A 22,425-nucleotide genomic window follows, 5' to 3' on the forward strand; every position below is an offset into this window, starting at 1 on the left:
GAGATAGAATATTAATGTAGCCGATGGTAAGGAAGCTAAGGACGCGACCTTCTCGATCAGTATCAGTCCCATATCGACATCGTGTCACGCGGAAGATACAAACGGGCGAACGATCAGGATTTCATTCACTCCTCGCGATATGTTTTCGAACGGATACATCGTGTCACCGTACTTAAGCGAAGGACGGACATGTCTCCACGTGGAACGCGCACGCCACGTGCCGCACACACGGACGTTCGAATTTTGCCGCACCATCAGTCATCATCTGTTTTATGATACAATATTGTTGGAAGATATCCGATGCGCCGCTATATCTCACTCGAGATTCGAGAGAGGGGGAAAACACGAGAAGGATCTCTCGCGTGATTACTTAAGGAAGTAGATTAATTGTGAAGACGCTCTCCTTGGATTGCTAACAATGCGCCTGAAATAGAAATCAGGGCTAACTAAACCGAAATCGATACGCGAGTAACAGTTCTTTTGATACAAATTCAATAGAATGCCATTCAGAATTCGCTGCTAAAATTAAATAATATTGAAAAGAAAATTGATTGAAATATCTAGGATGATCTATGCATGTATTTTGTAGTAAAGAAAATTTGAATTTTATAATTTTTTAGTAAAATTTCTATTTTTTTTATTGTAGGCTATTTATATCTTAGCTTTTTTTAATAGAACATTGAATTTTCCAGGCTAAATTGTCTGGAAAATTTGTAAATACAGTTTGTCGTGGGACATTCTATTAAGCCATATAAAAGATCGATAACTCTCGGTCGGCTATTAATAGATACTTAAACACGCTAAAATGTATAGGATATATTAACATTCGGGAGCGTCCCCCACGTGTCTCCTCCAAACCCCGCGAGAGAAGACTAAGTAATGCATCAGTGCTATTTGAAGGGCAAACAAAAATGGGTGGCGGTGCGTCGTTGAAAGGTCTTCATTTTTATACGATTTTTGCGACGGAGAGCGATTGTGCGATCCTGATAAAAAAAACAATAGACCGAGGACTAGATAGGGGAGAATCACCCGCGAAAGACCCTCGAGCGCCCGAGGATACCTGTGTCGTCATTCAAACCTCGCCGCTTGTCCTTGAAGGACGGTCACGCGGACGAAGTGAGAAGCTATATTGGTAAAACTCGTAAATTTTAAGGCTGTCAGGTAAAAACCAACCCCCCTCTCCGTGAATCTATCTTTTCCGCTACGTGGAGAGAGAAATTGAGAACCATCTTCTACTTTGACAAGGGACCCTGTCTCCCTTGTTTGCGATGAAACGTCACGGAGGCAGGATTTAAAGCCTGTGTGGACCCTTCGACCCTACTGCGTGATGTTATTATTTCCGAATAGAGTAACGTTAATGTTACTTTAGCACTTAATTTTCCGGACAACTTTTTTATTGCTCAGTTTGTCAAATTACTGTCTGTGAAGTATCATTTTGATTGAACGCCTGTAAAGCGCAAATTTTATCAATTTTATTTCAGCAATCATTTCTGCACAGTTTTTCTTCCAATATGATCAATACAGTTTAATTATCTGTTCCATCGTATCTTTGGGCGCATAACGCATTATGCGCATTTATTTTAGAATTATGGAAATTATGTTAATTGAGACTTTTAATTAAATGCATTCCATATAATAATGAGAAACTAATTGATGAATGGATTAATCAGTAAAATAGCCACGCATAATTATTGCATTATTAAAAACTATATGTTAAAATTATTACAAATTAAATCGAAGAGGGATGTAGATAAATATTGAATTTTTTACAACATCAAAAATAATAACATTACAAAACGTTATACGCAAGCGATTTTACAAATTAAATCCGAAAATAGCGAATTTAATGATAAGCGAGCAATGTTTGTAATATTAAAAGAGAGAAGCAACGAAGAGAAAGATGGACAGAGACAGATCTAATAACACTAAAATTCTTCACAATATGATACATCGTGTTTGACCACGGCATGACATATTATTTAGTAATTATTGCGCAATTAATTTGAAGCAGCCGTTTGCGTGAGCGCGCTTGAATATTGCCTTTGTATCACCAACGTTATTCGACGTTGCGCCGCTGCTAATAATTAGCCGCTTTTAATTAAGCGATCGTTCGACCACGAGTAAACCCTACAAGCGCTGTGATATATTTTTCTAGATTAATGAACTATCGGAAACATGAGGAATTTTTTATGGAATTTCTCAGAGAAATCAAATGCGTTTTAATGCTTTGTAATATTATCGCGCTTCTGATACTGTAAAAAATTTAATGTTGTACCTACACACACATATGCGTCTTTGATTTTTACTAAAACAACGAATAAATATTAAGGATTTTTTATACACTTTAACTTTTAATGAATGTGTATTAAAATTACCTAAAAAATGTAGATGTAACGATGGCTAATAGCTGTCATTTTCGGTAATTAGTAAACTGGAGTTGTTAATCACAGAACTTTTAATTAGTGATTTTTGTTTGAAGAGTAATTTTAGTAAATGCTGGATACAATAACAGCGTAAATACACATAATTATAATAATTATCCTCAGTCTCTTTTTTCACAGAGCTTTTAATTAAGAAAACACAAAAAACTATGTTGCATAATATAAAATTATGTATAAATTTGTAGCGATTTTTCACTCTCAGTAACCAAAATGTTAGCAATGTTGATCAAATTTACTGTAAATCTGCCAACATTGCTAACATTTGGCTATTTAGATTGCAAATACTTGCAGCGTTGTGTTATTCATTTCCAAATAATCGTATTTGGGAACCTCGTGTTAACTTATTTGTGTTTTCCTAATTATACGTATATATCTCGCGATAATGTAAATATGTCAAGAGTGATAATTTTGGACTCACCCTCTCCCTAGACGTAGCTCCCGGCGTAGTTGCTCTTTACACCAGAATCTGAAATTGCAGAAAAGTTTTGATTAGATATATCGACTAAGTCGCGTCTTCGTGTGAGAATTCTCCCCCCGAAACACCCCGTTGTCCCTCGCATTCTGACGAACTTTCGGAAAATAGAATGCAGCTGCTTATGACGTCGCGTATACTATGTCTGACCGGGTTCCACGGCCTGTCATGTGCATGGTGGCCGGCAAGCCGGCGTACGTGTGTCGGTACCAGGAATCCGATCTTGCGTGAAACGATCAAAGGCGCGACAAACACGTGCGACCGAACCGAGCCGCCGATCTATTTCTACGTGGAGATTGCCGCCGTAAACGGAGTTCGTCATTACGCTAGCTGCGTTCCGCTCGCGTGAGGCTCTCTTTTTGCCGGCCATCCTGTGCCGTCGTGTCCGAAAGATCCCAAAGCTCATTTATTGGAAAAGTTGCTGTGTCTCGGTCCTTTGGCTCGCTCGGCGAATTATCAAAGCGACACGCCATCGCTTTTCTTTGCCGCCTCTGTCTGACATGAGCGTATGCACGAAAGCTTAACTTCATCCTGTGTGACTTCGGGACATTCCTTTGGTCAGAGATATGAGAATATCCGTAGTGAAAGCATGTCGCAATAGAGACGACACGTTTAATTCTCTCTACTGTGATGAAAAGTCTCGCGGGAACTTGCTAACAATTTCTATGATGCAATACGAATAATTAAACAACTGAAGTTTATATTAAATTCACAACGTTGTCACAAATCGCAAGAGACATGTTCAATAAAAAATAGAAATATGGAGAATTTTTTAGCTCTTTTCATCCATCATTTATCTATTGTTCGTTTTATTAGCATTTTTCCATGTATATTTTTCAGATACAATCTCTCTCTGAAATTTTATATAACTAATAGAATTCGATATATACGACTATTAAATGTAATATTTTTGTGCTTTCAAAAAAAAAGATGAAACTATGATATATGATTCGTAATGAAAAATTACAAATGATCGATGGCGATTGTGTACGACTAATCGCATTAATATTAATTATACAGAAATAAGTAGCTATAAGCAAAGTAGCTGCAAACGAAAAGGAAATTAACGTTAATAATAATGATTGAAAAAGATATCGAAAAAATTTGGAGCGATATCCTTAATTCTCCGTGTTCTAATTTTCCATCAAGAACAATGTATTTGAGTTCGTGCATTCCTACAAAACATGTAAAAGGAGACAGGATAGATGAGGCGTTACGATAGATAGAACTTGTGCCTTTGTAAAATCGCGTGCTTCCCAAGTAGGGTACTTCCGGAACGAAGCAGAGTTATGAAAGAATGCCAGGCGAACATTCCATTGTTTCTATCGTAAAGAGCCTGATGATACGAAGAATTTCGCATTCTCACGCTACATTAAATTTCCAAGTTTATCGGTTGTGCAAATTGAAAATCATATACATACGTTTGAAATTTACTTTACATTATAAATTTACAATCTCTCTGTTATATTTTGTAAAGAAAAGATGTGTGAAGAAGCCGTGGGATTACGCGGGTTATCATTAATTGTGTCTATACGAAGACAATATGATACACCGTGCGGGACTGACATAATAATTTATTATCACGTCACACATTCGTGATAAATCGTTAGAGCACATCATATGTGAAACAATACCGCCTAATGCAAGTAGCTAATCGTGCGTATAAATAAATACCGTTTATTCCGAGAGTGGGCAAACAATGCTCGGCACAAAAATCGAAATGCAATTTTTCCGACGTGACTAGAAATCGCAATAAAATACATTATACTGTTTTGACAAAAACATTTATATACATGGTCATCACATTTTGCAGTAGTATCTGTATATTTGAAAAGAATAATAAAATATTGAATTATGAAAAAATGTAAGATATTATCCTATATTTCTGATATAATAGTAAAAAAATATTTCAATATTATTTTCATGATATTTTATTTTCAATATTAATTGATTTGGTCACAAAAAAAAGAGATATAGAATATTTAATAGGATTAAATCGATATTTAAGAACCACACATTAATAATCATGTTTCATGTAGTATTTGTTATAATTTAATAATAAAAATGGACTGTTTTCGGGCTCTTTTATACATAAATGCTTATTAGTTTCCATAATTTATATAACTTATTTAATAGCAAGTTATACACCCGGCTTTATCAAATATTCTATCCAAATTAATACGTTATTGTTGTACATTTCATGAATGCTGAATGCGAAAGAGACGGAACTGTTATACTGATAAATTGACTTAAATGTAAGCTATTCCCGCGAGATATGTTGACACACGATACAGTAAATGTAACATAACGCCATTTTTGCGATAGAAATACAAAACGCTTTGACGGAAAAATGAAGCTTCCCGGATAGAGTAGGACGCAAATTCACAAGCCATAAAGAAACTACATCGCCCCGCGGAATCTCGTTAAACGAGAAAATAATGGAATTGCTCTTTTTAATTTCACCACGCGTTGTATTTTGTGCTCGTGTTGCTTGAAAAGGGATCTGAAAAAAGCGCGGTTGACGCAAAATGAAGAGACAGATGTCTGCGCAGTTACACAATAAGTCAGAACAATTATCGTTTCTTCTCCTTCTTCGCGGAATTCTCGGAATTGCGCGCAAGAAGTTTAATATTATATAATAATATTGCATTATTTACGCATCAATTTGCGTATTAAATTTTATTTTGAAACTTATAACGAAATCGATTTTATTGATTCATTTATCAATTCCGACTGATTTCTGCGATTACATAATTCATCTTGGAAACGACAAATAGAACGTTCAGATCGCCTGCATGCAAGTGTGCGTCATCGTTAACCACGCTGTTACCAGCTATTCGGTAGGGCAGACATGATCGATTCCATTCGATTCCACAGAATTCCCATAGGGTGACAGTATCTGGTCGAATGCGCTTTGTGGAGTTCGAATTCCATAGATTTTTCACGCGAGTTGATTTTCCGCGCAGTTTCCCCCTGCATGATGCTTTTTAAAAGCTGCCGGTTGCTTTACAATTCGAAAAGTATTCTATCGTCTATTAAACTCATTTGTTCATATGCGATTTAGCGCGAAAATACAGTTCTTCAACTTCCACATTAATATCACAAAATTAAGAGTTCCGCGACGAAAAAATAAGGAACTTTACTCGTCAAAAACGCTCGTATATAACGCTTCTTCATATTTGATCCCTGCAAACAGGATTGTGAATTTCTACATCGAATTTCATTCGCCATAAATTACCTATAAATACACTACAAGGTAAATTTAATTAACTTCAAATAGGTGGTGAACAAGAGAGTGGATCGGCGAGCGCGGGAACTCCTAATCCTCTGAAAATTAGGGTATCAGAGAATATAGTGATTGATCGGCTTGAAAATTTTACGCCGCCATTTCGACATAGTACAAGATTGATGTCAGTTGTTTCAACATGGGACTAAGCAGACTTCTCATGGAGAAGCTTAGCGAGAGAAGACGAATCATGAAAGTGAATAAAAAATCTAGATTGAAATTATATATTGGTAGACTAATACAACTTTCCACAATTTACTCTTAATTACAATTTATTTTTTACTTTTACGCTTTTATTTAATATCCGCAGTAGCAAGCCACAATATTGTCTTCGTGTTCAAATAAAGCTGTTGTGGCAAAAAAAAAAAAAAATAAATGAAATGTAAATTGAAGTTGTATCTCTCAAATGTGTCAACAAAATCTGTTTCTAAGAAATTTTATTGAAAAAAATATATGTAGTATTTTTTCCGATGACAATTCTTTAGTTGATTAATTTCTTTTTATATTCAAAACTACGCACGGTTTGGGTGTGAAAAAAAGTGTCGGTCCATTTAATTGCAATATGTAGTTAGTTTGTATCGTTTGGATATCACACATGCAACAAATAGTCGGACAAGCTACGCGAGCGAATCGTTGCGACGATATCTCTGAAAAACGAACAAAATCGAATAGCGCACTAATTAGCGAACTCGTTACCGTCGGTCACAGTTAATCGAATCAAAACCAGTTCACCCAGTTGACCTTCACGTCCGTCGCGAGCCGCGCTGTATCGAAGCGACTCGCTCTCTTCTCTGGCTTTTAGTTAAAGTAACTTAAGTGATAGTAAATCGTTCTCGCCGGGCGGAGAGATGCCGCTGCGGGGAAAGTCGGGCTGGGGAAAATGTGCGAGAAAGGGAAAAAACAGTAGCTCGATAAAGGGCACGGTCGGGTATAAACTATCGAACGCATAAAAACAAGCCCTTGTGCAATAACGACTTTACAGTAATTGAATTGATTATTTTAAGAGGAACGAGGCTCCATATTGCAGCATGCCAATGAAGTGAACACAAAGTTCTTTTTCTGTTGCTTAGAAAATTAAATTTTTTGTATAAATTTAGAAAAATGCACGATCGGCGAAGAATTGTAGCAATTGGTATAAAAAATCTATTATATGAAGAAAGAATTAATCACAAATCTTCATCAGTAACATATTGTTTGATGCAAATTTGATGTATATTTTTTGTGTGAAAAAAACACAAAATAGAAAGATTTATAAAAATCTTTAGAATTAAAAATTATTAAACATTATTAATATAAAAGTTTACCTAGTTATAGTATTGTAAGCTTTAACAATAATTCACGATGAGTAAAGCTGGTTTATCGAAAACAACTGAAAAATTTTTCAATTTTCAATTTTCAAATAAAAATATATTGCGATATCTCACATAAAGCGGGATTTTTTTAATAGTTATATCAGTATTAAACGATAAACGTTATGGATCTGTAAAATTTATTTACCGAAACTCCACATTGTTCCGGGAGATATGATTCGTAATAGAATCGATACGATCGCAATGGCATCCTAAATTGTGTTTCTACTACTGGCCGTTAGTCACACGCTCACCTAACCACTACACGCTTGATCAGAGTGAGATTGCACTACTGATGAAACGAGGAGAGCTGCCTGTCTGATATGAGATTTGTGTAAGCAAATCTGTTGTTGCACCATTTGCACTTTGGGTATTTAACGTAGCTTACGTTACACGGGTATTTGCATGCGCGCGTTATGCTCGTCTCTATTTGGACTCGTTCAAATAAACTGCCATAAAATTGCAATTAATGTTACAAAGCAAAAACACGTCGATTGCGCTATAAAATGTGCATCGCAAAAAATATTCACATAAATTTCCTCATTTATTCATACTTATTTAAAAATATAGTAACTTTTTAATTGCTGTAATTAAAATATCGGCACTTCTATCGCAATTAAAATTATTTAAAAATACAGAAAATAACTCGGTCATTAAAAATCCAAAATAAAAGCCAATATAAACCAGAACAATGAGATCTCAATAATTAAAATTCTCGTAAGAATAACACATCTTATTTATTACTGTATTCTCAATAACTCAGTTTCTATCGGGTACAATTGATTCTTCGGATCAAGGTTGAAGAGTATAGTCGAAAATGATGTTGCGTGATTATCTCGCGCGTCAATACGCTTCCCCTACCTCATTTTCATCTGCGCGCGACCGATTTCCTCTATTCCTCGCTGCAATGTGATGTCAATGTCGGATATATCCCTGTCTCCACGGCGGATAGACAGTTTTATACCCGTCGTTGACGAGTGACGATACTTAGTATTCTGTTGATGAGTTAATAACAAATTAGAAAAAGTTGAAAAAATGAAAATATTGCAATTTTAATTTGGGAGCGAGGTTAATTACGCATTTCAACAAATAAAATTGAATTTCTTTCACTCACGTACAACTTTTTGAGACAACTTGAAGAGATACACGCGTCCTTCGAGATTTTTCTCACTTAACACATTAATTTTTATCTCAAATGTGTCGCGATTTCTAACAAATTCTTTTCAACGACATCTCGTTTCTGGTGCTCGGCTCCTAACGATACGAAATAAATAGGATCAATTGGAATCGACGAAACGTAAGCGATGACTTTCGTAAGATAAGAACTAGGAGCGTTTTGGTAAACTCGAGAATGCTTGACGCCCTTGGCGACGAGACGACCGGTGGGTCAAATTGGCGAAACGACACGGTCGAAGAGCACGGAACGACGTTTTTCTCCGGAAAGTTGAAGTGGTAAGTACAAATCGGGCGTTCAAGGTGGAAAGGACACTACGAATTTGTTCCAAGAAATTCACGGTATTATAAATGAACTCTCGAACTTTATAAGATTTGTCTAGAAAGAGAAAGAACGAGAGAGAGAGAGAGAAAGAGAAGAATAGAGTAGAGTAGAATAGAGTATATTTCATGTTCTAAGATCAAAGTAATTAGTAAGATTAATCCATAGATTGCACGAAATGATTAAAAGAGATTTCTAATATTTAGAGATTCTTAAAGATTTTCAAAGATTTTGTAATTACATTAAACAATATACATATATGTAGATCATATGATTATAATATTGCAATATAAAGTGTGTTTCTTTCTAATCCAAATAAAAATTCAATGAATAAGAAAATAGTAAAACAGCGGTTAGGTTCAACATCATTAATATTGAAAATAGCTATAAATTCATAAAGTATATTTGGCTATCATTAAGCTCGAGCTAAGAAAGAGAGAGGGCGAGGGTGAGCAGGTGGTGTTCCAGTGCCGACAAACGCCTGCCGCCCCCGTGTTTCGCTTTATTAAGCTCCCCTTTCCATCAATTAATACGGAAGAAATGGTACGGAAGAGCGTCCTTCTTTCCAAGCGCCGAGCCTTGATAAAGGGGAACTCGTGATGCTCGCGCAACAGACTTGTGGAAGCGATGACGCCGCAACGGAAGAAGCGTTCGTTCGCTTCCTATCCACGACGCGCGTAGCGGGAGTGCGTGGAATAGAAAATTGAAATACGAAAAATCGTAGGATCAGCAGAGTTTTGCTGTTGAAATTCACGAAGACAGACGAGCGCGTGCGTATCCTTCGATAAAACCAATTCCGGAGGCTGAGAACTGAAATACACTCACATATCGCTATCACGCGGAATGATAAGAAGCGTACGCGGTGTTCAAAGGGGATACACAAGTCAAAATGTGTTGAAGATAATGGGAGAAGTAAAAAGTTAAAAAGTCGCAATACATTCGTATAATAATTGCTTCTGAAAAGCTTCGAACTTTTGCGGAATTCAATCGTTGTCTTCTCTTTAATCTCTCATAATGTGTACGATAAATCCTGCGCGTGTATCAGTTTAACAAAATTTACGTAAATTTCCATAAATTTAGCTCGTGATTGTTAACGCACTTGCATTCAAAGTGTTTAATTAAGACCGTGTTTCTCCTCGTTTGCATTTTATGTCGTTGCTTCCTTTGACGTGCCCTTACGAGGCCGTTAATTAAAACTGACACATAACGACTTCATTTACGGCGCTACAACAATTTTTGATCAGGCTTGAAAAGCAGTTAATTATAACAAAAAATAACTTGCAACAGTTATCAGAAAAATATGACATTCTATGTTGCAGCTCCTGCTATTATTAATTAAATAATGAACAGCGAAACAACGTCAGATAGTTAATTGCAAATTCCACTAAAAATAAGCGAGGAAACGTGAAAGTTTCGTTGCAACTCGCCCTTGTTGCAACTCTATTCCCATCTTTTCGCGCGTAATTTTACTCGAAGCGGGCTCTTCGTGGAGAACGATAATAATAAAATTGCCTCTGCATTTCGTGACTAGGGGAAATTTTGCGGTTAACACGGAAACATCCGTGTCGATAGAAGAACTCTTGCGATAAATCTCGCAATAAAATGACAGGAAGAAAAAAAAACGTAGCAAAACGTGTCCTAATTTAATTCATGCGATATATCCACGTTTATCTTGCGTCTTTGACGAGATCGCTCGGAAACAAAAGAAGAAAGAGCCAGACTCTTTAGCACGCTTTAGACGTGAATAGGGTCTTTAAGCCGTTAAGACCGATTTATTTTTCAAGAGAATCAGTTACTTGATAATAGCTTGAAGAAAAGATTTAAATAATTCTTCCTACAATTCAGCGAAAATGAAGAACAGAATACAAAAGCCGATAAAATGTTAAAAACGTTTTCAAGCGAAATTATCCTCCAATATTGAAGTTGAATATCAACTAATAAATCAATCAATAAATTTGTATAAAGTATATGCAAATTAATATTAGTTATTATTAATATAAATTGAGTAAAATTAAAAATTATTCTATTTTACATAACTTCGATATATTCAAAAATATAATAGAAATTTTATAGCACATGTTGTGTCACACATTTTGATATACTTCATAAATATCTTGGCAAATATAATAACAATTAACAAAATATGCTGTTAACAGAATGAAGGTACACTTCTCATGAGATGTACTACTTCATTTTCCGACAATGTAGGCGCTGTCGTCTCCAATTGCAATTAAGAGTGTCAACATTTGACATTTCTGCTCTCGCACGGTGGACCTCCCTTGAACTTACATTTTCGCGTGTGCGTCTGGCCGTGTGTTGATCTTCGCGAAATGAACGGGGGCAAAGTGAAACTTTATCGTCACACGATGTGTTCCATGTCTCAATTTCTTGCGAGCGACGTGCAACAGCGGAATTTCATCGTTAGATCTTGAACAAGAGGGTGCCACCATGCCCTCGTTAGGTTTCGCTACGTTGAAATTGTATTATCGGGAGAAATTTCATACGACATATTCGATGTCTTTCACTCTCTCTCTCTCTCTCTCTCTGAGTCAAACGTCAATAGCGAAGTTTCGACGTCGCTTCAAGCATATATCCATCCTAAACCTAACTTCGCTCAAGGGAATATCCGCGATAAAAAGATGTGATGCAATAAAGTGTGGCAATCAAGAATCCTTTCTCTTTTTTGAAACAAAAAAAAAATAAAAAATTTGATTATTCGCGTAGATTAGATTAATCTATTCTTAATCCTTAAATCAAAAAACATTATAATTCGGAATTTTAATTGCAAGTAAAATTAAAATTTCATCAATTATTTGTTTTGTAAATAGTTTAAAAAATAACTTTTTAAAGAATAATAAAAATATATCGAACAATTTCTATCGAAAACTACGTATTTCTCATTCGGCTTATTCATTCAGTTTATAAGGCTTTTCGCTATTATCATTTAAACAATACACTTTTGTTCATATTTTGCGCTCTTTGTTAATCATATTTATTACGCATATTTTCGCTTTATCACGTCAACCATTTAAAATATACTCTGGCGAGGCAACAGCGCAATGCATTCGCTATCTTCGGGCATTGCCCACTCCCGTGTAAAAACAATTTTCCATCCGACACTTTCAATATGAACAAGCAATAACGAGTGCATTTAAGCGACCGTATTGTGTACGGACATTTTTTTGTTTTGTTTGCACTATGCTTTCATCCTGTATACGCTGTACCTGGAGGCGAACACAAGTGCTAACCTTTTCTATTAACAGCCGGAAACGCACGCGTGCCCGCGCGTCGTGAGCGTGTACGTGCACGTAACTCGCGCGCGTAATTCGCGAGAACAAAACGTTTATGAATAAATCGTCGAGGAAAACAGCTGTCAACTACAGAATTATCGAGCCCTCGAGGCGATTCGCAGTGGAGCGAGTGAATGCTGCGTAACGAAATGCGGTGTACGATAAACGAGATAATCAGATAAGCATTACTTCTCGTGTGTATAAAGAGGGGAACGATCGATGGCGCGGTAAACGGCGAAAAGTCACAAATCTATTCACGTCAAATTTCTGTATTCACTTTTGCTTCACTTGTCTTGTAAATTGTGCAACAACTCGCATTTTTTAAACACTCGTGTCTCATTAAACTAATTTACAGAAGTGTGATCAAAATATTTATGTAAGCAAAAAGTTGTCAGATTGACAGTAAATTTCTTGATCTAATTCTTTGTCAATCCGTCAATATCGCTAACATTCGGCTATCTGGGATTTAACTAATCATTCATTAATAAATAATGAACAATGAATTATCGCAAAATATATTAATATATAAGAATATAATATTTTTTATCCACTATTTTCTTAAGCTATTCAATCAAAAATAAAATTGCACTCTCGCAATGCTTGATGAGAAATATTTTTACATATCCTGCTCATGTAATCTAAACACGTTCTTGCAACCATTCAAACGTTATAAAAGAATTGCTATTCAAAATAAATGCTGCGTTTATTTATATAAACAATGCCTAACATACATTTGACAAATTGACACAAATACTTCAGCATTTTTTTCCAAATTTTGTGTTTGGATTGTTAGTTAAAGCGAATATTACATGCTCAACAACTTGCAGCACACCCCATATTTTTTTTCAATTAAAATTTTGATGGAGCGTGCTGTTCGCGCTACTTTATCAGGCAAATTGCTATTTGCTGCAAATGTTGCGTGATATAAACGGATATCGTTCGCACGTATCTATCTAAATTCCAGCAGAAATATTTCTGAACACTTGAAAATAGTCAAAAGAATCTTCTCGTTGCTCGTTGACCTACTTCTAAATGTGCGTGATCGTTACCGGGTCTAATCACCGTTTCTTCGATTGATTATTTTTTTCTGATGGTATTTTGCACTGTATATGTTAGAGATGCAAAATATATCGAAGCTCGTGCAATATTTTCAAGTCGTAGATTTTGCTGACTAATTTGAAATTAACTCTGTTTTCTTTCTCTTTCCGTCTCACTTTTCAAATTTTTAATAACAAATATTTGGATGCAATTAAACTTGTAATAGCAAACCTGTTAAACTAAAGTTTATTTGCTATTAATTAATTTAAAAATGTGTTGTTTATTTACTCACACACTTCAAAGTTTAATTCATTTAATCTGTCTATGCCAATTATGTCAAATTCGAAATATCTCAAATTTTTTATATGAAATATCTCGTCAAATAAATTTTCCATAAAATGTTTATTAAACAAGAATCAGCTTTGCATTTGTCAAATAATCAAATAATTAAGAAAAAATACGCGGATTTGATGAAAAGTATTGCAACATATCGCAGCGTTACAGAGCTCGGAATATTTTTCGAAACACGTTTTCAGAGACTTAAAAGGGTTAAATCGACGTAACTTCGCGGGGAGATCCAAGAGAAAAAGTTGACCGATATACATATTCGCGCACAGAATTTCATTGAGCGCGCACGTCGCCACGCTGTATCCACCCTACATCTGTGAGAAATGAAATCACCGGTGAAATAGAGGGCAAAATGACGCGGGGATATTGCGCCGCACGTGCGAATCGCGCGGGCCGCTGAAAAATACCCGGCTCGGTTTTATGAGACGCCCAGAAAGAAGCTGAGCGAAGGCCGTCTCATATTGTTTCCAAGATTTACCAAAGACGCAATCTCTGTCGCGTCCGATTTAACGCGTCCTTCTCCGTCCCGATCCCTTCGATTCGCCGGTCGAACGGGCACGTTTCTCCGTGTGCAAAAGGATTTTTATAAGCACGCGGCATAATGAAGGAACATTCTCTGCGAATCAAAGGTACACTCGATATAAGAATACGATAAAAGCTCTTCGCTTTCGCGTAACATCAAAGATCTGATGACGCGCGGAATTCCTTTGTAACTGCTTTGTATCTGGAATCTCCGTGCGTTCGCTTGATATACGGAAAGTGCCCTAAAGCTCGTGTTATATGACACGTCGCACGTGCGCCGAAGAATGTACGTGCTCCTAATGATACGTGACCCTTAACGCTTATAATGATATAGAGCATTGTTACAGAAACTATATGGAGATTAGGTGCAGTAAGTGGATTCTCAAAGGAATTCTCAAATAAATTGGACAGGGAAATCTGGCTAAAGATTCTGCTTTTTTTTTCTTTTGAAGATTTCAATAAAATCAAATACAATTTTTTCACCCTACGTAATATACTTAATTAAATTCTAATTCGTATTAATAAAAACAACTGTAAATTTTAAGATTTTTCTGTAACAATAAACTATTAATTAAAAGATTCAAATTTAATAGAAAATTAGTTTTCAACTTTCAATTTGTGAAATGTGATAAAATAATTTATCAATCTCTACTATTGAATATTAAAATGCAAATCGAAATCAAATGATAGATTGTCGTTTTTCGAATGCAATCTTTCTAATAGAATCGTTCTATTATTGATATGTTTCCATTACATCTGTAATATGATATCGGCATACATAAATAATAGAATATATTATCCATGCAAGCCTATGAATGTAGCAGTATATCGGTATGTAATTTTTGTAATGTGATCCCTCATGTGCTCGCAGTGTACTCGTGATACGAGATAAATTAGGCAATTCGGAGTAATATATATTGCGCTAATCTACTTATTCGCGGCAAGCTTTACCGTGGCGAGTCAGTAACTAACAGCGACTCGTTCCCCGCATTCCTTGCAACGAGGAATAATTTCACGCTTGGCAATGATCGAGTATTTGCGATCTCCTGACGCTCGAGCGGCGAGCTCGTGTAACTCGTGTAACTATCTGCAACTAAGTGCGTTACCATCATTCAGTCCCTTCGTTTGATGTTGCCGGAATATATCGTGATATCAGTCCGCCCGTTGATTACTTATTAACTACGTCGTCGAAGTTGGACGTGACAATTTTCGAGAGAAAGAGAGAGGGAGAGAGAGAGAGAGAGAGAGAGAGAGAGAGAGAGAGAGAGTGCTATATATGAGCCGTTTGTTATTAATAAAATTTAAGTTTAATTAAATTAAGCAAAAACAACAGTTGATAAAAATTGTCGATTGAGTTATCTCAAAAGAACATTTTCTCTTTAATTAGCACGACATTCTGCAATCTCGTGTTTCAAACGCCGCTCAGATATGTTTTGCATTACTTATTTTTCTCCTTGTTTTTCTTTTAATTTAATTAAACTTAAATACTTTTACTTAAATCGACGAAAAGTGCCCCCCAGACATTTTCAAGGAAGAATATTCCCGCCTTAATTAATATAATATTTTATAATTCTAAACAGCTTTTCAGTACTACGCATTGCATTACTTGTTTTATTTTTTTCATCGCTGTGTTATTATAGCCGACTGTCGGCCGACCGGAACAGCAGCTCGTCCATATCGAATAAATTAATTACGGTCAAGCGAACATTCGTTCGGGCGAGAGTATTTTCGATATTCTTACACCTGGTCGATTGCTACTTCCTCGGCCGTTTGTTTATTGCTTTTTCTATCGTCAGAATTTATTCGCGAGTAAACGCCGCTTCGCTTAACGCGCGCGCGCGCGCGCGCGCGCGCGTCGGCTCAACGGATCACCATTACAATCGACATTTTCTATGTAGAACGAGAAAATTGAGCAGGGTCGCTCGCGGCATATGTGCACATAGAATGTCTCCGAGTGTATCGAGTGTCCATTCGGCCATAGTTGCTTTGACACGAATTTACTATCGATTTTGCGAAACTTTATGCGATACGATCATTCATGGCATCTTCGAGTTTTCCACATTAATAAATTTCCATTCAAGCCTGCATTGAACGTTTATTGGAACAAGATCTAACAAGACCTAATTAAGACACGTATCATTCCTCTTCTTTCAATAAAAATTCTATAATTCTAAAGAATATTAAAATACTCGTCGATTTGATTTTAGCTTCATTGGTCATGCACTCAAGATATTATGTCATAAAATAATAATGATCGCAACAATGGCAATTCTGGTAATTTGTAAAATATATAAACAAAGAGTTAGCTCTCTTGAAGCACGAATCTCTAAAGTAAGTGGTACAAAGCTGCGCTTGTCATACCTAAATTACACCACCACCGTTCTCTCTATTGCCGCAGTTAGTTCTTCAGCGCCCTCAAAGTGTGCTTGAGCACAGAGAGAATAATAGAAAGCAGACGGAGAGACACCAGAGTATCATTCGAAGAGAAGGATGCTATATTACGTTGGTTGCAATAGCATAATGAGAAACGCCATAAGTTACAACTGCAGCGCTACCTCGACAAATTAAGATAATAGGAGGTAATTCGTGAGTATTAAGTATCCAAGAAAATATCAAAGCCAAATTTCTCGTAAACGTATAAAAATTCTGCATGACATTTTAAAAACAATATTGTCACTCAATCTTCCGTTCATCAACCACCAATTCGGATTCATCAATTATATTTTTGTTTGCGAGAATTAAATAAATTTTCCGAAAAAATGTTTCAGCTCTCGAACGCGCGCAAAATGGTTTTTGAATTATGATACAAATGTAGCTATAACAAAAAAAAATATATAAAAAATACAAAAGGTTAAAAAGTTCGTGCAATATTAATCATAAAGTTGTAAACTGGAAATAGGTCGTAGTATAAATTTGCATTTAGAAAAAGTTGTACATTAAGAAAGAGACAAAGAAGAAGTGAGAAGAAAAAAGGAAGAAATGCTAGCGTACAATACGTTCGGAATATAAAAGTCAGTATTGATTTCCACATCTTTTAATCTGCCGATATTGAAATTCAGAAGTGTCCATCATTACTCTTGTCCGGGTATCCGGGACAAACCAGAACTCGCGCTAACAGGCTGCTATTGACATATTCTGCTCTACAATCGCGTTCGAAACTAATTAGTGCCTCGTCTGCTAAAGCCACGAGACCGTAACCTATCCCTTTTCACCTGCCTGCCGCGTTCACCGAATTTGCCGCCGTTACGTTGATGTATGCATGCATTCAGTACGTCAGAGAAAGAAGAATAGAACAAACGAGAGAGAGAGAGAGAGAGAGAGAGAGAGAGAGAGAGAGAGAGAGGAAGGGAGAGAGAGGGAGAGAGAGTGAGAGAGAGCGAGAGGGATGAAGAGAACAAGATAGGATCTCTCGTTTGTCAAGCCGGTACAATTAAACGCTCCGTCGAAAGCCGACGATTCCCGTAACACCTTTTTTCCTCCGGGATGCAACGGGATGTCGCTCCTAATTAACGCTCGTCAGCCGAAATTCCGGTCGACGGAAATTCGAGACACGCGCGCGAGGGTTTTTTCAAAACCCGTTGTGCTTTTCGGATGACGCGTTTCGCCGCGCAGAACGTATAACTGTTATGATCGAATTGCGCGACGCAATCTGCGAGTGAGCACAGAAAAAGGCTTTAACTCCGTTGCCGTTTAATCCTTCAATCCTTATAGTAATAAAACTTTCCTTATCGCGGGGATTATCTTATCCACAACTCATCCCATCTCTCCAAGATATCTCCCCCCACACGTACAAACAATTTCAGATTGCGAATAATCTAAAATTAAATCATTTAATTAAAGAAAAATGAGACCTATTTAATAATTCTCGAAATAAAGTGGAGGATTTTTAAATTCATTGTGACGCACGACCCTGTTCGTCGCGACAGTGCAATCGTGTCGCAGAAATGTAATAAAATGCGGGTTTAACGCCGATGCAGGAGGATAGGGGATTTAAAAAAAACCTTCTTTTTGTTACAAACAGGCGCAATCTGTCCCCCCCCCCCCCTGGTAGCCAATTGGATAGAATAAATTAAATATTGCCGGTCGCCAGAACGCAACGGAGTTCGCTCCCGCGTAATCGGTTCTCGTTAAGACCAGCCTAGCAATTTGTTGACAAAAACTGTTTGACAGCAGTTATTTCTGCTTCCAATTTAAATCGTCTGTTTCATTTACAAAGCAATTATTTGGAGAATCCTATTTATCGACTGATTTATCGCCCACCAGTAGTGTTAAAAAAATAATCACTCACTTGGTTCTGCCGAAAAACATAATATGCATCGAACTGTAAAAATAATTAAGGCCTCGAAAGTTCACTGGTGAAAAAAAGATGCAGCTATATATACAGATGTGCAGTTTATACAATAATTTAAAAGTATCTTCTACAATAAAAAAAAAAAGAGCTCTGTAAGTTAGCACCAGGCTGCATACATATGGAAGAAAGTGGCGCTTCCTCGCACCAATCTGCGTAAAAGAGTGGCGTTGTAAACTCGGCAGTCTTTTCCCACCTTTCTCTCGCTCTCCTTGACTTTTTTTCTTCCTATAAAAATTCATGTACCCGATGAATCAAGCGCACGTTTCGCACGATGAAGTACCCGGTCACTTCGTGACTCGCGCATCGTCGAGCTGAATCCACGATAAGCGCAATCCCTTTTCTAGGCTGATCGAATTTCCGAAACGTTTCTATCACTACTCTTACGAGTCCATTAGGTCGCCGGAACGACGACAGGAAATCGCACGCGGCGCCGTAGGAATCGAATTTCGGAAATCCATCGAAACTCTCTTTCTCTTCCTCTCATCCTTCCTCCCCCTCTCTCCCTCTCTCTCTCTCTGTGCACAGTTGCCTCTAACATAATAATGGGTGACACGATTGACGAACATTGTGCCGAGTTCGAAATTTTTCCGAATGTGACACGAAGTACAACGATGTCCCTTATTTCGCGATTTGCATAATTCATGTCGGCTTTACATAATTTTTCCCGCAAAAAGAGCTCACCGCGGCTCGTATTATCCTAAGTAAGCACGGAAAAGTTGAATTTTGCCCTCAAGAATTGTGTTCGAGAGCAAGATTGCTTTTATAGCAAGATTTCTCGGATGATGATGCGTGCGTACGCTGCACCGCGCATTAACATTTCGCGAAAGCTAGCGTATTTTAATAAATGCACACTGGTACAATTAGGTAATAATTGCAAGTATCCATTATCATACTTATCGCAGTTATCGAGTACTCGATTTCTCCCTAACTCGATTCGCTCCTTCCCGTCCGTCACACATCCAGAGTTAATTTGACGGGAATTAATATTGATCTGTGTAACTCTAACTATCGCGCGAACACTCGGCGTGCATATTCAATAATTGATAAAACACCAATTATCTTCCACTGTGTTAATGGCAGTGATGCGCAGTATATAACAAGTTGTAATGAGTTGTCAAAAGTTGCAATTGTGGCCGTGCACATATACGTACACATATGTGAACTGAAGGAAGGCCCAATTGCACGGGTAAAGCGTGGAAAATCCGGAGAACGGAGTAACAACGGAGTCACGTACCTTTTAAACGAGCTTCCAATTACTTTTACGGAAACTCGGAAGCCTCAGCTTGTAGTTTCGATCGAGTTTATTCGAGCGCGAAATACCTGACTCGTACAGGGTGTTTCAAAAATGTTTGACCGGATTTTATCATTTTATTAATTTACTAATCGTGATGACAAAAAAAAAAATATACCGTGTAACGTATAGTTCTTGAAAGACAAAAAGAACTGTAGACTTCTGCAAGCGTTCTTTTAAAAAATTTAACAATTTATTAAAGTTGCATATCTCGTATCGTTATTCAGCATTTATGATGGATTTCATTCCATTATCGCATCCGAGGAATGTCAATCGATATTCATATGTTTGACAGTTTTAATGTTAGAATCCTCTTACATATCATTTCCGATATTTGTAATTCGGAAAAAATCGTATCTATTCGCGGATCTACACGTTTGTGTAATATTTTCTTATCAATATAATTAATAAAATACGCATAAAAAAAGGTAAAATAGAGTCAAACACTTTAGGAACACCCTATAGACAGGACGCAAACGCGTTATCAACGAAAAAGCTTTTCTTTCTCTCTCTCTTTCTTGAAGTTTTATAATTTAAGAAGAGTGCATATTGTTCAACAAGCATAACAATCAGACATAGCAATCTGAATAGATGCGTAGACACAAGATGCGCAGTATATATCACAATGCATACTGTGTATCGTAATATGCAATTTATTATTATAATGAAATATTATTATAAATATGTACGTACGCTATCGACAGTCACTTAGTGCTCAGAGCCATTATTCTCTTTTATGAAAGGTTTATTCACACATGAATGGCTGCATTCCGCGTGTCTTCGGGCGTTATAACTGTCTGGTTAATAATTACAGAAGTTAGTTGGCAAGTTAATTAGTTTATTAATGTTGATAAAGTAATTATTGCTGTCTCAAATATACATATATAAATAGACAATACATGGCTCTTTAATTAAGGGCTCTCACAATAATTATATATATATATATATAGTATGTATGTATATATGTATGTATGTATGTATGTATAAATGTATGAATGTATGTATGTATGTATGTATGTATATATACACACACAATAACTAACTGTTATAAGAGCCGTTTATTATTTATTTATATATCTACATTTGAGAAAGCTGCAATAACTGCTTCACCATTAATAAATTAATTAACTTGCCAACTAACTTCTGTAATTATTAACCAGATAGTTATAACGCCTGAAGACACGCGGAATGCAGCCATTCATGCATGAACGGACCTTTAATAAAAGAGAATAATGGCTCTGAACATTAAGTGACTATCGATAGCGTATGCTGAAGTACATCGTGCCATAACTGCGATATCACACGCAGAAGTGAAGCATCAATATGAGGTGCGAGAGTTCATGAAGTGAGCGAAAGAATGACAGGCTCGCGACTCCATTAAATATTCATAGGGCTCACCGTTGGGAAATTGGCACGTGAGGGACACATAGGTGACGAAAAGCCGCGTTTGTAACCTGTTCTAATCACGACCGATATCCAGCAGCGACAACAATGCATAATGCATGTGTCGGACATATGTTAGCGAGAGCGAGTACTTTAAGATAAATATATAGATCACTATGCTGTTTACTGAAACGTAGATTGTATTTTGCGATAAAAAAATACAAACGCTCTCACGGGATTTCAATTTTTCGATAAAAGAAATTTTTGTTTTACGATGAAACGTAATATTTTATTCAACATATTTCCAACATAGGATTGTTCAAATACTATTTAATTTTACTAAATAATTTTCAAACATTGAAAATTAAAAAGTAATATTCAAAAAAACTTGAAAATAAAATAAAATTCAAAAAATGTTTTAAATAATTACTGCTAACATAAAAAGCCAAGTATAGTAAAATAATAGATAAGACATATTCTTCACGAATCCAAATATCTAAAGATGGAAGCTAGATTTCACGGTGAAAACAATCGGGAAAGAAATAGTGAAGATAAATGAAGTATACAAGTAGCCGGCACTTCAATTGATCGAATAAATTCATTTTATTGCTCGTGTGAGACATACACGGGGAGTAAAATCTGTCTGCACGCGCTTTCAATCGGATTTACAACTGCGACATTCGAATTTATGAATGGTTACATGTCGTTCTGCCAATTGATAAATCGTCGACTAAACATTAGATGAGAATATAGTAAAATTGTTTGCGATAAGTAACGACAATATTAAATAAGAAAAATTTTCCCTAGAGAAAAATGGAAAATTCGCTGCTTCAATTAATAAAAATGCTATATATTAAAAATTAAATGATGACTAGAGATTATTATTTATAAAATTTTTAATATCTTAACGAATAAGATTATATTGGAAACTGAGAAGAATTTTTATAAATATTGCAAGCGCCATACAAAAACAAAACACGCACTACTAAGTTATTTTAATATTCTACAGCCTGTCATAAGATAAACAAATAAGGATATTTCTGTCTGTCAGCTAATCTAAGCCCACGTAATCGCCGATAAAAGCAGTAGCCTATATATTCCTCGATTTGCCACTTACATATTTATAACCACTCCTTTCCTGCATCGATTTAATGAAATT

At 36.3% G+C, this 22,425-nt stretch overlaps 2 protein-coding genes across 3 annotated transcripts in view; one reads left to right on the forward strand and one right to left on the reverse strand.

Annotated features, from left to right (window-relative positions):
• Positions 1–22,425, reverse strand: part of LOC105674446 (zinc finger protein 383-like) — a 132,168-nt gene that overhangs the window by 89,044 nt on the left and 20,699 nt on the right. For both annotated transcript variants that reach the window (XM_067348255.1, XM_067348250.1), the window contains exon 2: positions 2,860–2,907. The gene's annotated coding sequence lies outside the window, so the exon portion shown is untranslated. The remainder of the gene's footprint in view (positions 1–2,859; positions 2,908–22,425) is intronic.
• LOC105674444 (GTP-binding protein Di-Ras2) overlaps positions 1–22,425 on the forward strand; it is a 79,586-nt gene that overhangs the window by 32,821 nt on the left and 24,340 nt on the right. The window lies entirely within an intron of this gene.

The sequence above is a fragment of the Linepithema humile genome, chromosome 1, assembly GCF_040581485.1.
Source record: "Linepithema humile isolate Giens D197 chromosome 1, Lhum_UNIL_v1.0, whole genome shotgun sequence".
NCBI lineage: Eukaryota > Metazoa > Arthropoda > Insecta > Hymenoptera > Formicidae > Linepithema > Linepithema humile.